Genomic DNA, 16,662 nt, shown 5'->3' with positions numbered 1-16,662 from the left:
TGGTGTTGCTACTTCCTACTACTATATAATAAATAACAGCTCCATACTACATCTAATAATGAGTGAAAAATCGTTCCCTTTTAGCCGCCAGCTCCAGAAAGTGGCATAACTTTCATGGGAAACCCCTGGTTTGTCCTGTCTGTTTTTACTGTAATTGTTTTCCTGTCTCTCAACACTGCAAAAACTTGCTTAAGAGCTGAACTGTTGGTTAACCTACCTCGATGAATCAACTCAGGCAACTGGATTAATTGCGAGCTGAGCTTTATGTGAATAGTTGGTCTATGTTTCATGCTCTCCTGACCTGAAAGACGAAAAAAAAACTAACCAGAAATGTCCCAGGCTGAGGGTGGGAAATGAGCAGATTTCTGTTCTGAACCACCTGGGGCTTTGGATGACTTCCACCTTTCCAGAAGTACAGCTAAATAAATGAAAAGCAATTCAGAAACCAGTAGATAATTTTAGTATAAGATGGTGCACCAAGGAGCTGAGCAAATCAATTATATTAGGGTTACCCTCCCTGTAAGGTCGTCAAAGAGTCCTGTTCCAGAAAAGGCCTAGGAGAGAGTTGTGGTTTGCTTACATTTGACAGATTCCCTTTATTCCTTCTTGGCATCTTTGAGAACAGGCCCATCCAGTTTCATCTGCAATGTTTTGTTCTCCTTTCTAAAGCAAAGATGGTAACATTTTATGGGAGGCCATTGTCGGTTCTTAAGCAGAAAAGGCTCATTAATATTAAACTATCTGCCGAGATTACCTTGTTTTGGTCATTCCTGAGAATCCCTTCTTGCCTTCAAGAAGGACTGATTCCCTCTGGGTAGAGGATTATGATAGGAAACTGTGAAAATTAAGTATTTAGGGGGAACAGCACAAGGCAAGTATGGCTCTCACTTCATACTACAATTTGGACTTTATAGTAGCTTAAAAATTCAATAAACTTAAATTCCTGAGGCTATAATGCTGAAGTTAACTTTTCTGTTAACTTTCCAAATTTAGAACTCTATACCCATGCATATAAAAAATATATATTTATACTATTACCGTGAATGTAACTCAATTTTAAGAACAGTACACACTTCTCTTTGAAACAGACTCAATCAAAATTCATAGCTATTATTACGTTCAATAATAATTTTGTTGCTAAGAACTCTGAAACCACATGTTATTAACTTGGGCTTAATTTAGTAATGTGCCATGTACACAACCGGAATCTTATATACTCTTCGTTTTAGGTCTTGACATAAAAAGCAGTATCCATATTACAAGCGTGATGACTTTGACCAAACTCAGCCTTTTCCTAGGAACACAGCCTCTAGATTTTGTTTAGGGACATTTCACCTGCTTTAGTAGTTTTCAGATAATGAGATAATGTATTGAGTGGAAAACTCTTGGAAGCTAATTTATTGTGACCATTTGAACAAACACACATGTACACACCCTCTAGGACTGCAACACCCGGATCACAATTCAGAAGGAACATGGGGAAAAAAAAAAAATTGGCAGACAGACATTACTCTTGATGTCTCTGAGGCTATTTCACCTACGGACGGACATAGAAATGTCCTATCGCTTGCCTGGCTTGCCTCACGAAATGACTTCTCCTTCAATGAAACTCTAAACACATTATGATGATGAATTGTTTCTGTTTTTTTGTTTGTTTGTTTTTGGGGTTTTTTGGAGATACAGATGGAAGGAAATTGACATTGCTGTGCTAGGTTCTTCTGTAATCCCAACCAGCTGTTGGATAGGCAAGGGCCAAAGTAAAGAAAGACAACCAGCTAGTTTTTTGATGACGTCCGCGTACCCATCATGTCTGCACCTGGATCTCGGTGGAAGCCGCCCGCCTACTGCGCTCACAACCAAAACCAGGCTCCAGACCCGGCTCCCTCGCCGCGAGCCCGCGGCTCCTCATCCCTGTCTCACTACCTTTCCGCAGGCGAGCCGCCCAGCAAACCCCGAATTGGTGGGAACACATTCCAGCAATAACAGCCCGGCTTCCCCAAACTCACCAGCCTGCGAAGTTTCCTCGGCGGCAAGAGGTGTCAGGTTTCAGAGGTTTCCTGCCCCTTTCCCAAGCCTTTGGACTCCTGGAGTCCGACACCAGCAACGACCCGAGATCTGCCTTCCAGGGCGACAGTCCTGGGGACAGCTCCTATTTTTCCAACCTGTGGCGCTGGATCGGTCCAACGCCGGCCGGTTCCCAGCCCCTGCCAGTCACGACTGCAAGTGGCAGGACTTGTAGCACCACCCCTGAGTCCGCGGAGACCAGGGATCTGGAAGGTTTGTGTGAGAAGAAGGCGTGTCTCCCGGTCCTAAAGCGGACGTGCGGAGCGCACCTCAGGCTAATCTTGGTGGTGACTCAAAGGCCCTCGGCTTCTGGTTCACTTCTTTTCACTGCAGGGCTCCAAGCCCTAGCAGGCAGCTCATTTTCAGTTCTTTATTTTTGCGTGTTTTCTTTGATTTCTCTTTTTCACAGAGCCCTGGGCACTGAGAGAACTGCTTCCAATGCATTGCATTTCTCTCCTCCGGGGAGATGTCTCATTAACTAGAGAGAAAGCAAGGAACTGCTAGTGGAGAGCAAACAAAGCCTTCTGGAAATAAAAGGGCTTAGAAGGAAACCCGTGTTTTAAAAGTTAGGATCTGTTAATATGAATACATTCATCAGTATGCACCGCCCTAATCTTTGCCTCCTAAAGTCATTTCAGAGATACGAAGGTTAGTAAATAGGGGTCATGTCTATGAGATCAGAAGAAATCAGGGGCACATACATTCACTGAACAAATCTTTATTAAGTACCTACTATGTGGCCGACCCTGTTCTAGACACTTCGGATTCATCTGTCCACAACCAAGGTCCTGGCTGGCTCTCTTGACGTCACATTTCAGACAGACTCTGACATCCCTGATGTACAGACTGATGGTAACAGTAAGAATCCAAGGTTGAAGACATATAATAGCAACTGATTTTTTCCACTGTGAAGAAAATCAAAAAGTTCCAAATATGTTGCTTGCAGTCATGTTGGTAAACGATGAAGTGACTGCTAAAATGTTAATTGTTTGCCCCAGTTCTGACAAGGCGCCTTAGAGACAATCTGAGAGGCACTGACATCAGCTATGGATCATTTCCTGGAGAAGTGCTGTGGGAGGGGTGTGAAAAGAAAGAACCTAAAACCAAAACCAAATGCAAATAATCAAACAATAGCAAAGCAGTGGAGAAGAGGAGTGTTGGAGAAAACATTTGGCTTCACAGGAATCTGTCTATTCTACTAGGAAAATATGGGAGAAGTTCTATTTTCTGTGCCTCAATGTTCTTATCTTGAAAATGGGGATAATAATATGTCTTTCTTCATAGGGTTATTGTGAGTAAATGAGTTCATATCAGCAAAGTGCATAGAACAGCACCTGGCACAGTAAAGTATATATGTTGGCTATACTTATTATTTTGGTAGCACTTATCTACTCCATTCCTCCAAAGTAAGGTCCGATTCATAAGAATTATTTTGATCTACTGTGAAAAATTACTGGAGGTTTGGGTTGTAGATTTTCAAAATACATATGCTGGGAATATACATTTATAGTAAATCTATTTTGCACCATCAGCAATATTTTTATTGCTGTGTGTATCTATGGGGCCTGAGAGAGATACAAGAAATACATAAACAACTTTGACTTTATTCCTCTTTTTTTTTTTCTTCCTTCCTCTTCCAAATCTTTATTTATTTATTTATTTATTTATTTATCTATGGCTGCGTTGGGTCCCTGTTTCTGTGCGAGGGCTGTCTCCAGTTGCGGCAAGCAGGGGCCACTCCTCATCGTGGTGCGCGGGCCTCTCACCCTCGCGGCCTCTCTCGTTGCGGAGCACAGGCTCCAGACACGCAGGCTCAGCAGTTGTGGCTCATGGGCCCAGTTGCTCCGCGGGATGTGGGATCCTCCCAGACCAGGGCCCGAACCCGTGTCCCCCGCACCGGCAGGCAGACTCTCAACCACTGCGCCACCAGGGAAGTCCTATTCCTCTTTTTATAGCACATTAATTTAAAATGATTCTCTGTACACGATATAAAATTGTAATGTGTATTCTTCACCTAGTTTATGTGTTCACTTACATTAATCCTAGTAGCTATTATTTCCCATACTCCACAGCTTTTATAATGCCATTGTCCATAGATCATCTCATTTGATTTTCACAATATTGCTTTGAAAGGGGCAAGGCGTCTATTATTTTTTATTGTCCCCATTTTTAAGAATGAAGAAAGTGAGGTAGAGGAAGTCCCAGCAATGTGCCGAGAATCACAAAGGTCCATGAATGTAGAACTCAGGTCTGCTGGTCTGGAAGGCAGAGCTCACAGTGGTCAGGACACCGTGCTGCCTCCCTTCTGTTTATGGACAAAGTTCCTGTTGGATTAAAGTCTAACACACACGTTTATCGTCGGCTCTCTTTGTCACCCTTCCCTTCCCCGGATAAGTAAGTGTGTCAGCTGCCTCGTAAGGTTAACTCTTGCAGGGACAACTCTCCTGGAGTCACCTGCCACAGAAATCCTGTGTTTCTGGTTCCAAGGCTCAGAGGTACGGGTGCTACATGGTGATGTTATTCAGCTGCTGGAGAGGGTGGAACTTTTCCTTCCCTGTGGGCAGAGGGTTCCAAGGAGGAGACGGCAGTGGGAGAATATGAGCAAAATGATTCTTGGCCACTTTGACCAGAGATAGAGCAGAATAAAAGACCCTGGAAAACCATGAAAACAAGGTGACAGCATCCTGTGTTGTAATAAAAAATAAATGTCTTTCTGCACCTGGAGTTTACATAGCACAAATTTGATAGACGTAATTTCTGTCAATAGTTTTATCACTGAATAAACACAGCACTGAGGTAAACGGATATATAAATGTACATGGGTGACTTCTAGTTAAAAATGGTAAATTGATCACATGTGTTTCATCTCCCCTTCCCCAAACTCCTCTGACACAAGAATAAATACATTTTTATATGTTATGAAACCATAAAGACAAATAAAAGGGAGAAGAGAAATCAAGAGACACAATAAACTGCATTGGATGATTTGGAAAAACCTACGTCAGATGGAGGCAGGGTAACTGATCTGGAAGAGGATGAGTTGGACACTGCATGCCTGGAGGGGGGCTGATGGATGAGAAGCATTAATTCCCTGTGTAACCTGGGAAGCTCACGCCTAGGAGGCGGAAATACCACCAGAGAAGGAGGCCAGCTGGTGGGGTGGACACAGGGGTTTGGTTAGACGTCTGTATTCAGGATGCTTGGACCCAATGTTCCCTTCCCCACTGTCGTGCAATCAACCAACCATAAATCCCTCCATCTGCTCAACCCAGCCTCCAGGAGACTGGAGGTTTATTTTCTGGAGAAAGTAAACTAGAGTAAATTGTGGTTTAGCAAGATGAACTGAACACATGCATTTTTACTCTGCTCCTATAGAAAATGAATTAAAAAGAAATGTACCTTCAAGACAGTAAAAAAGGGGCTTCCCTGGTGGCGCAGTGGTTGAGAGTCTGCCTGCCAATGCGGCGGACACGGGTTCGAGCCCTGGGCTGGGAAGATCCCACATGCCGCGGAGCAACTAGGCCCGTGAGCCACAACTACTGAGCCTGCGCGTCTGGAGCCTGTGCTCCTCAACAAGAGAGGCTGCGATAGTGAGAGGCCCGCGCACCGCGATGAAGAGTGGCCCCCACTTGCCGCAGCTAGAGAAAGCCCTCGCACAGAAACGAAGACCCAACACAGCCATAAATAAATAAATAAATAAATAAAATTAAAAAAAAAATTGTTGGCTAAAACTCTGGACCACAAAATGAACTAGAAATAGCTCCCTTTGCCATTAGGTACTCCCCAAATCTGTTACCCACGGACTTGCTCAGTTTCCAATACTTTAAAAAAAAAAAAAAAAAAAGACAGTTAAAAAAAAAAACCTCTCGAAATTGAAAATATACTCAAAATTTTACAAATTTGAAAGATGGGTTATAAGATGAAATGTCCAGGAAAATAAATTTTTTAATTAAATAATTAAACACACCAAGACATATCATTCTGAAATAATAGAAGCCCAGGAATAAAGAGCAAAAGACATCTTCCAGAAACATAAAGCAGATCACATACAAAGGAAAAGAAGAAAAATTTCATTATATCTTGATGCTATGTATACAATAGATAACTAATGAGAACCTACTGTATAGCACAGGAAACTCTAGTGCTCTGTGCTGACCTAAATGAAAAGGAAATCCAGAAAAGCGGGGATATATGTATACGTATAGCTGATTCACTTTGCTGTATAGTATAAACTAACACAATATTGTAAAGCAACTAGACTCCAATAATAAAAAAAACCGTGACAGTGGCAAAAAATAAAAATAAATAAATAAACCAAAAAAAAAAGAGCAATACATCCAGAAGATTCTTTAAATGCCTTCACAATTTATAAATGAAACTATTTTGAAATGAGAATTGTGTACCCATACAAAATGTCAACCAAGTGTGATTAAAGATATTTTTAGACATATAAGGATTCAAAAATGTATTTCCTTTACTGTTTCTAAGGAAAGGTCCCCCAACCAAGCTTATAAATCAAGAAAGAGGAAGAGATGGAACCCAGGAAATGAAGGTCCAACACAGGAGGCAGTGAAGTGAATTCTCCAGAACAACAGGACTAGAGAGAAGCAGAAGGCTGGATTGCAGAGGGAAAGTCTCCAGGAAAAAAAAAAGAAAAAGGAAATAAGTACTTAATGTACATGTACATTTGAAAAATTTTTGATAACGTCCGTGTAGTGGAGACTGGAAGTGCTCATCCGATTCCACATTCTCTTTTTCCTGTGCACCCCACTGGATTTCAATCCTTAGCCAGTAAGAAGGCATGTAACTGAGTTCCAACCAATGGTGTGTGCACAGCAGTGACGTACACCACTTCCAGGCCATTCCCATAAAATGACCTATGACATCCTCCATGCTTTCCTTCTTTCCTTATTAGCATCCAGACACAAAGACTAAGTGAAGAGCTCTGAGGCACTAGAAGACATTAAAGTTCTGAGATGAAAGATATTTGTGGCTCTGAATGATTTTGTGGCATAGAAACCCTAACTGCCACACGTTGGGCTGTGATACGAGCAAGAAATAAACTTACACTGAGATAAGCCACTGAGATTTTTAGGAGTTGTTTGTTAAAGCAGTTAGACTATTCTTTTTTTTTTTGGCTGTGCTGCACGGCATGTAGGATCTTAGTTCCCAGACCATGGATGAAGCCATGCCCCCTGCAGTGGAAGCATGGGGTCTTAACCACTGGACAACCAGAGAAGTCCCGCAGTTAGACTATTCTGATTGTTTCAGTTTGAAAGATCATTTGGGAGCATTTATGAAACATTTACAGTAGGTACAAAGTATACTAAACAAATTGAAAAAATGATATTAATAACTCCAGGAAAAACAAAAGGTTATGAGAAAAGAAACAATAATAATATAGCACTTCATTCAAATGTGAATATAATCAGAATAATGGTAACACTGACAAGAGAGTAACCATAAACTACAACATAACTGCATAGGGAGGGTGGGCATAGGGAAAGACGGTATATGTATGTGCAAGACAATTAAATTCTCAACTATTATAACACAGTCAATAAACAATGTGTGAAATTGCTAAATAAAGAAATAGTAGGATAAGCAAACCATTTAGAAATACACATGTAAGTATTACAATAAAAATCCACTAAAAAGAGTCAAATGTTTTCCTGTGGGGATTGAAACTGGGACTTAAGAGGAAATCTGTGCTAGTTTTTAAGAATTTGAAGACCCTTTTTTTGAACACTATGAGATATTTTACCTTAATAAAAATAAAAATAATATTAGTTTAAAAATATACATAGGAAAACAAAAGATATGTGTTCAATAGAGAAAACATTACAATTTATTATTAAAGTATTTGCATATTTTTTGCATAATAACCTATGAGCAATGGAGAAAGTGAATTTAGGGTGCAGACTGAAGATAGATTTCAGAGGTTTGCACAGTCATTTATTCACTCAACAAACATTTATTAAGTAACATGTGCCTGATACTTGGGGATATCAGGCATGGGGGGGATAAAGTGGAGAACATGAAGGAAAAACATAAGGTACTCTGAGAAAATGAGCATGTTAAAGCTTTAAAGAACAAATACATTTGGTTTCTTCTCTCTTGTCCTAGGTGACATGAGCCACTGACTTAACTTTTAGGGTAAGATATTGCCTTTCATCCTTCAAAATACTCTTAAAAATTGCCATCTTGTCTCTTGAGTTGAACCCCACGCTGATGAGATCAGAGGTTTCCTAACTCACCCCACTCCTGGGATTGCAGTGAAAGCTTTGCCAGGTAGTCACACACGGATTTGCTTCCACCCTCTGCTGATTTGCAGTTCATATGATGTCGTCCAATCACAAATAAAAATCAACCCCTCCCCAGTTTGAGGAAACCCCACAGCATGGCTTAAAATCACAAGTCTGGTCTCCCAGGTCATGCTAGTTTTCCTAACTACTTTTAAAGATATAACATCAAGGAATATATATGCTTAAGTGAAGTTTTACTGGCAAATTACTTTAAATGTGTAGCATATCCAAGACCTATTTTAGGCATCGAAGTGGACCTGTTCACATAATTATATGTACATCATCTATTCTATGGTGAGGTCTTAACTTCCCCACTTCTAATTTCATTTTGACTCAATTTCTTAAAATGTGAAATGGACATACACTGGAATCTTATATGGAAATTATGTAACTTAGTCTAATTCTCTCTTTTTATGTTAAAGGAGTATTCTGTGGGAAAGGAACAAATGGTTTCATGAGTAATGCTTGCATATAGACAAAAAACAAAAAAATGCTATAATTATGGACAAAATTACAATTATAAAACTTAAATCAATTTATCAAATTGATTAAGGAGAAATAAATTCATATTAATAAAATTAATAATTTTATTATTAATTAAAAATAATTCATATTAATAAATTCATATTCATAAAAACTAAGCATTCTTTTCTATAATGTAGAAAAGAATGTAATGACTATATATATACATACACATAAATATAGTCATATATCTACATATATAATTGCATGTGTGAACATAAGTATAGTCGTTTACAAGCACATGTAAAGTATATACGTATATATGCTTAATGCTAGCTTTATAGTGAGCTACAAAATAAAATGTCATATGAGCCTACTGTATAAGTGTAAACAACTGTATGGTGATTCCTTCATTTTCCCAAAATATGTTATCAAAAAACAGTGTTCTTCTTTACAACTTTTGCTACTTTTTAACTGCAAACACTTCAGATTGTGATGCCATACACTTAGGAATAATTAAATCTGTCTTAAATTCTTTTGTCTGCCTTTTAACAAATTATCAGGTAATTTGTCCACGTATCCAAACTAACATTGATTGATGTAATTTCAGGCAAGTATGTCTTTTTCCCAAAATACTTTTTTGATCAAATTAAAGTTCTTTCATGAATGTTCCATTATAAGAGATCTATAATGACATCCATATAAGATAAACATCTCTTTTTTAAGGTATAATTTGGGAAATGATGTTGGTTATGTTTGATCATGTATGATATTAAAAGATAATTTGCAAAAATAACAACTAGCAAATGAAGATTTGGTGATAGCCAAGAATCCCATGCTAACTGATTACTTTTTAAAACTATATTTTTAAGAAATAGTAAGACTGTCTTATTGAACAATCTTACATTATAATTACATGAAATATCATCTAATTTATTTTTGTAATCAGTATGGTAAAAGTTTATATACCCATAATAATTTTTATTATATTTCTAAGATATATTTAAATGTCCTATTTCCAAAATAACATGAAAATTTTAAGTACCATAGCCATATATTATTTCCTGAAATATGCATTGCTGCCATAACCACTAAGTAGGTTCCCATTCTGTGGAATTTTTAGCTACATATTTTATTACTACTGTAGATTGAAGGAATGGAAGAAAATCTCTGTGTACTTCATATAAAATATATATTTCATTAGAACTATTCAACTTATTTTAAATAAATTATAAATAATTTATTTTTATAGTCATATATTTAGTGTGAGTCTCGGGAAAGAAGACTCTCTTTACCAGTTTTAAAAGAACTGGTAAAAGAACACATGATCAGAATGAAGATACAACAGCTAATAAGAACTTCTCACTTTCTTGCATTTCTCCACCTGTAAAATGTGGTAAATATTAGTCATCTTCTTGGTATATGGCCTTCAAACCCCTTTTTTGTTTGTGAGGTCTTCTCCAATTCATGTCTTGGTGAGAGTCCCCTATAAAAGTCAAAGGGGTCGGGTACTCATGACAGGGGTGGCAGTATGCAGGGTCCGGATGCAATAGCATTGAGTGGTTCCCATGGTGGTGTTCTAATTACATGATCGAATGCTTTTAGGCTTATAACTCTAGTTCTATGCCAGCATGCCCTGGAGCGGGGACAATAAAATATCAAACCTGGGAAAAGCAATGTTACAACTTGCTTTGATTTAGAACAAGAATTCTAAATCAAAAAGCTTGACATTCACTCCATAGTTAGCCAAAAGACATTTGTGATGATTCTTCTTTGATCTTACATGTTAGAAACAGGGGTTTAAAATAATTTGTTCTGTTCATAAAAATTTCATGTCTGACACCAGTATAGGTGTCCAAAGAATGAATGTTTGTTGAATGAGTCAATAAATAAATGAATCTGTTCACTACCTTGACATCCTTAGCTAGGAAGTTTTCAAAAAAAAAAAAAAGCCGTTGGGGGGCAGTGGGGCAGAGAAGAGTCTCTTGTCCATCTGTCCTTTGTATTTCATCAAATCTTACTTTTCATAACTGAAATATTAAGAGTTGGAAAAATAGATTTGTGAAAATGATTCAAGGAACTGTATATCGGACTCTCAAAGTAAACGTGATTTGAAATAAAAGGGTTCATAGCAAATTAAGGAAACTCCTTGAGGCATCATGATACAAATGTGTACATTTTTTTTTCAATGAAAATTAGAAAGAGAGACTTTGACTCTCTCATTTTAGTTATTATGACCTTATGTCACAACTAAAGGTAAACATATTGGCAACTCCCTCTCCTACTATTTAACCTAAGATAAATAAATCACAGAAATGCCTTGGCTACTGCTGGGAACCCTCAGCCTTGACTCATCCTATCAGTGACAAAACTGGATCTGTAACAATCAGAAATGCACGGCCCAACTTGCATTTAATGATCTAAGATCTTTTAACATTGGTCATCACAATTTGGAATCTGCTTTCTCCAACTAATGGCAAGTGATTGCAAGTTTTCTAATCTCTTCTTCCTCCTTGAGACTATCACTGTAAAGACAAAAATGTTATCCTTCAAGCTTCTCTGTTTTAAAGTTAGGAATTAAATTAAAATGAAATGTTTGCTTAAATAATTCATTCAATTATCAATAAACACCCAATAAGTTAGAGGAAAAATTTAGTATATAGCTCCACACATGGCCATTCCTCAGTTGTTTGGGGATAACTATATTTACAGATTGAAAAATAGCACAAATAAAGCCTTTTGATAACACTGGAAATTTGTAAAGTATCTCAAAGTTGAATACAGTTCCTGACCCCATAACTCCATGACCCCATGATTCACGTAGTTCCAACTATTATTGTATGTAAGTTATTTTTGATTTGACATTGGCTTTTTGCTTTCAATTTGGTCCTAGGGGACCATAAAGCATTTGTAGTCCCTTAATACCCTCCTAGGACTCTTGCTGGCACAAATGACGGTTTTTAGCTAAGACATGTAACTACCAAATGTGTTTCTCCACAGTAACTCTAAAAGGGCTTGCTACTTACACCTCTGCATGTTATAATAGTGCTTTACCCTATTAATAGAAACCATAAATAGTTTCATTTATACGGCTGAATTTGTGTTTTCACAAAAACAATTAAATTATAGTCAATAAACCAGTTGAAGAAAGCAAAGGATTATATATTCAAATTTAATAAATACAAACACTAAGACAAAAATTTTTTTGTATTTAAAAAGACAAGATTTACTTAGTTGATAAATTAAAAATACTAAGTAGAATATCAAATTCCCTGACGTTGTCCCAGAAGTCAAGCATTTATGTGCTTTAACCTTGAAAATTGAAATTCATATTTTTGGATTCCATTGCTAGAATAATTATCTCATCTATTTATTTACTGATCCTCAAAATAAAACCCTTTAGTCTCCACTTTGTCTTTTTAGGGGGTCCCTGTTTAATGCATGTTTCTTCATTCAATTAATATCTACCTATAATTTTTAAATTGCATTGTTTGACTGAATAGCTCTCATGATTATTGTGCTACTGGTAAGAGGGAAAGGTTTGAGTTTTAACAAATACTTTTGTTCAACAGTTCTTATTAAATTTCTTTCTTTGAAATGTTGTAATTTTTTAACAATTTTGGTAGGTGGTATTAAATTAAGTATAATATGGTTTGTTCTTGGACCCATGTAATAATCATAACTATTTTCTTGAGTCCTCAGTGTTGTTTTTGACCATTAAAAAAATGTTTTCATATTTCCTGAAAATATGAAGCATTCTATTGTATACCTTAGCTTAATTGATTTATCCATTAAATTAAAACTATAATGTCCTTTTATAACTAAAGAGTTCCTAGTTCTAGGTTGATTAATTTTCCTAAAGCCATAGCTTAGCACTATGACTAATTTTATACACTGTGACTTTTTATACACTGTGACTAATCTATAGTCGAAAATTTAGACTATATTTTTTAAAGTTATCATTTTAACCCCAAAAAGGTAACTGCTGCCGATTTATCCTTTAGCACATAAATATTTTTAAATGAATAGTAATTTACACAATGAAATTCTGCAGTATACTGGGCATAAGAATGTTGTTACTAACTGTACCTCTCATATGTGACTGCCCAATTCCAATGGTTCTTAACTTATTCAGCATAAGTTTCATGAAGTTCTTCAGTGACAACTAAACCTTGATCAGCATAAAGGATCATGGAGGATCCTTTGACAATAACATCAGACTTAGGATGGATATGCTATGTCCTTTCTGCATAAAAATCGTGCTATTAACCCTTCAAGCCTCCTCTACAGTTTATTAGTACTAAACTGTCAAGTCCTATGCCCCAAATGCTTTGCTTATGGTTAGTTTGGATTTGACACCTGCTTCATTTTTTTCACTTATTTGTGTCTGTTTATACCCAAATTAGTTTTAGGAAGATGATAGTTTTTTTATAACTACATTAAATCCAGTAAGAAAAATAAAATTGAAATCAATAACCTAATAGAAAAATGGGTAATAAAGTTGAAAAGGCACTTTACAAAAAGAGAAAATCCAGATATCCAGTAAGCATGAAAAGTTGCTCACCCTCATTAGTCATCAGAGAAATGCAAATTAAACCATAATGAAATAGAACTATGCATCTACTAGGATGAATAAAACAAAATACCAGGTGTTGGTGAAGGCGTGAAGCAAATGAAATGTTTATTTACTGCTAGTGGGAGTGTAACTTGGTTTGACTATTTTGGAAAACTGAACTTGAGCAGAGATATGGCTCATTTTAAATATATGATTTGTAGAACTTTGTAGTATGTTCACCAGAAGTCTTTTACAAGAGCTATTTGTAGTAGCTGCAGACTGAAAACAACCTAAATGTCCATTAATAATAAGATAAAAATTAAACTTAGGTGTATTCATAAAATGGAATATTACACATCAATGGGGATAAAGTATTTCTACCTGTGACATTAGCGAATTGCACAGGCAAAATACTGAATGAGAAAATCCAGACACTAAACCATATGCTCTATAGGATTTCATACATATAAACTTCAAAGTCAGGCAAAATTAATCAATAGTGTTTGCAGTCAAGACAGTGATTATCTTTTCGGGTTTGGGGGTACTGACTGAGAAGAGACAGGAGAGGGATTCTGGTGATGTTCAATTTCTTCATTTGTGTGCTGGTTACATAGACACATTTGTTCTGTGAAGTTTACTCAGGCTCATATGTGCAATTTGTACACATTTCTGCATGCATTTTGTTCAACCATAAAATTATCTTAAAATATAAATTAACAGCAAGTGAAAATTGAAATCAGATTAAGGTGAAAAAGAGAATATGGACGGATGAAGTCAGAAGTTAGACTAGGATAGAAAAATACCTTCTCTAACATTTGTTATATTTGTTAGAGACCATGAAGTTAATATAATTCATTATGTCCATAAAAAAACAAATGTGTTGCTCAAGAGACACCTGTCCATTCATAGTATTAAGATCTCTGCTCCCATGCTTGTAAAGAGGAGTCATCCTATGTAATGAGCTACGACTTCTGGAACTTTCTGATAGTAAAATACCATAATGAATTGTGTGGGATGATTTCTTAAAATGGCCATTAGTGTAGAAGCATGGTATTAATAGTAGATTTTCATTCACTAAAAGTAAGTAAGTAGTTCTTTGGGCAAATTAGGGGCTCACAAAATGGCATTCTTTGCAGGTTTAATCTAATTGAGGAATTGATTTTGAGAGTACGGAATTGATAGACTGTATCCTCAGTACATAGATTTTGATAAGTCCTGAGGCAAGTGGATTTCAGACTATATCTCCTCAGGAGTACATAGACAGCAACCATTATACTGCTGGTTAAATGAGAATCCATGGGCTTTAGCCAATGAGGGAAAGAGTGACACCTTGTTATGAAAGCTGAGAAGCTTGGCATGGGTGTGTGTATGATAGAAGAGTTCCCTATTTCTGCTCCAGGTTAAACCAAAGGAGGCTCCTAAGAAGCAGTGTGGGGTCTTCGCTACTAAACAGTCATCACGTCCCTGAAGTTCTACTTCATGGACCATCAGTCCAATTCTTGGAAAAGAAATGAAGTAGGTTTAATCCATGCATTTTCAATGGGAACAATATTACCCGTAAGTGGATGAAATTCATTCTTGGAGAGTGAAATAATTTTACTCTTTTTATGTATAAAACGTAGATATACATACAGCACATAAACAGATATACAGTATAACTGTGGTATTAATATTTCATGGTGTGGGGGGCAATTAGGGGGAAAAATAACTGAAAATGCTCCTTGGGTGGGGGGGTGGGTGTATGTGAAATAAAGGTTAATAAAAACTGATGAAATCAAATGTAAACACAAAATAATAACAGCTACATTTCTGCAGCCCCAACTCACAGACATTTAAACATTTAAACTGGATCACCATAACCTCATTCAGTATCCTTCAATATAAATAATTTGTATTGTATATCCTCAGGTAAAGGAATAAGTTAACTCAGTTAAATGTTGGAATATGTCTAGTAAAAAGATGAATTTGGTTTCAGAATATTAATATTTTGGTTTGGTTGTTGTTCTATTAATGTCAATCCTATGTTGGGAAAATAAAAAATTGCATTATATTGCTTAACAATCCCTGTCTTTTTATGGTATGCAGTAGGAGGGAGTAGATGTAGCTCACCCAAGAAGTGTATCTTGTGATTGTTAAAAATAAAAAGTAGCCAGAGGGTAATATGCTCTGGATCACTGAAGTGGAATCACTGTTTGAAATTTAATTTTTTTAAAAATAGAATTTCCTCATTGTAACTGGTGAAACAATGTAAAAACACATAAAGAAAAGCCATAAATTCCCTTATTCCATTTCGTCCTATGCCCTCGAGTTAACCAAAGGTATTTCCATGAGCTTCTTTTCTTCTAGCTTTATTGAGATGTAATTGACATATAACATTGTGTACGTTTAAGGTTACGATGTAATGATTTTATACATGCATATGTTACAAACTGATTACAACAATAAGGTTAGTTAATACAGCAATTACTTCACATAATTACAATTTTGTGTGTGTTTGTGAGGAGAGAACTTTTAAAATCTCTCTTAGACAACTTTCAAATATACAATACAGTATTGTTAACTATATTCACGTACAGTACATTATCTTACACTACATCCCCAGAAACTGATTCATCTTATAACTGGAAATTTGTACCCTTTGGCCACCTTTACCATTTTCTCCCCCTCCACCTCCTGCCCCTGACAATCTGCTGTTTCTATGAGTTCGGTGTTTATAGATTCCACATTTAAGTGGAATCAAAAGTGTCTTTCTCTGTCTGACTTATTTCACTAAGCATAATGCCCTCAAGTTTCATCCATGTTGTTGCAAATGGCAGAATTTCCTTCTTTCATGGCTGAATAACATTCCATTGTGTGTGTGTGTGCATCACATTTTCTTTATCCATTCTTGCATCGATGGATACTTGGATAGTTTCCATGTCTTGGCTATTGTAAATAATGCTGCAATGAACAAGGAGGTGCAGATATCTCTTCACGATAGTGATTTCATTTCCTTTGGTTATATACCCAGAAGTGGAATTGCTGGATCATATGGTAGTTCTATTTTTAATTTATTGAGGAACTCTCTGTTTTCCATAGTGACTGCACCAGTTTGCCTTCTCACCAACAGAGCACGAGGCTTCCCTTTTCTCCACATCCTCCCCAACTCCTGTTATCTCTTGGCTTTTTGATACTAGCCATTCTAATGGGTGTAAGATGATATCTCATGGTTTTGATTTGCATTTCCCTGAGGATTAGTGATGTTGAGCAGTTTTTCGTGTACCTGTTGGCCATTTG

General features: G+C 36.8%; 1 protein-coding gene across 1 annotated transcript in view; it reads right to left on the bottom strand.

Annotated features, from left to right (window-relative positions):
- RAB27B (RAB27B, member RAS oncogene family) overlaps positions 1 to 2,054 on the bottom strand; it is a 60,072-nt gene extending 58,018 nt beyond the window's left edge. The window contains exon 1 of the mRNA XM_068563118.1: positions 2,007 to 2,054. The gene's annotated coding sequence lies outside the window, so the exon portion shown is untranslated. The remainder of the gene's footprint in view (positions 1 to 2,006) is intronic.
- Between the last annotated feature and the right edge of the window lie 14,608 nt (positions 2,055 to 16,662).

Source organism: Eschrichtius robustus, chromosome 14 (assembly GCF_028021215.1).
Source record: "Eschrichtius robustus isolate mEscRob2 chromosome 14, mEscRob2.pri, whole genome shotgun sequence".
Lineage (NCBI taxonomy): Eukaryota > Metazoa > Chordata > Mammalia > Artiodactyla > Eschrichtiidae > Eschrichtius > Eschrichtius robustus.
Note: the sequence above shows the minus strand (reverse complement) of the source record. Positions and strands in the feature narration are given on the sequence as shown.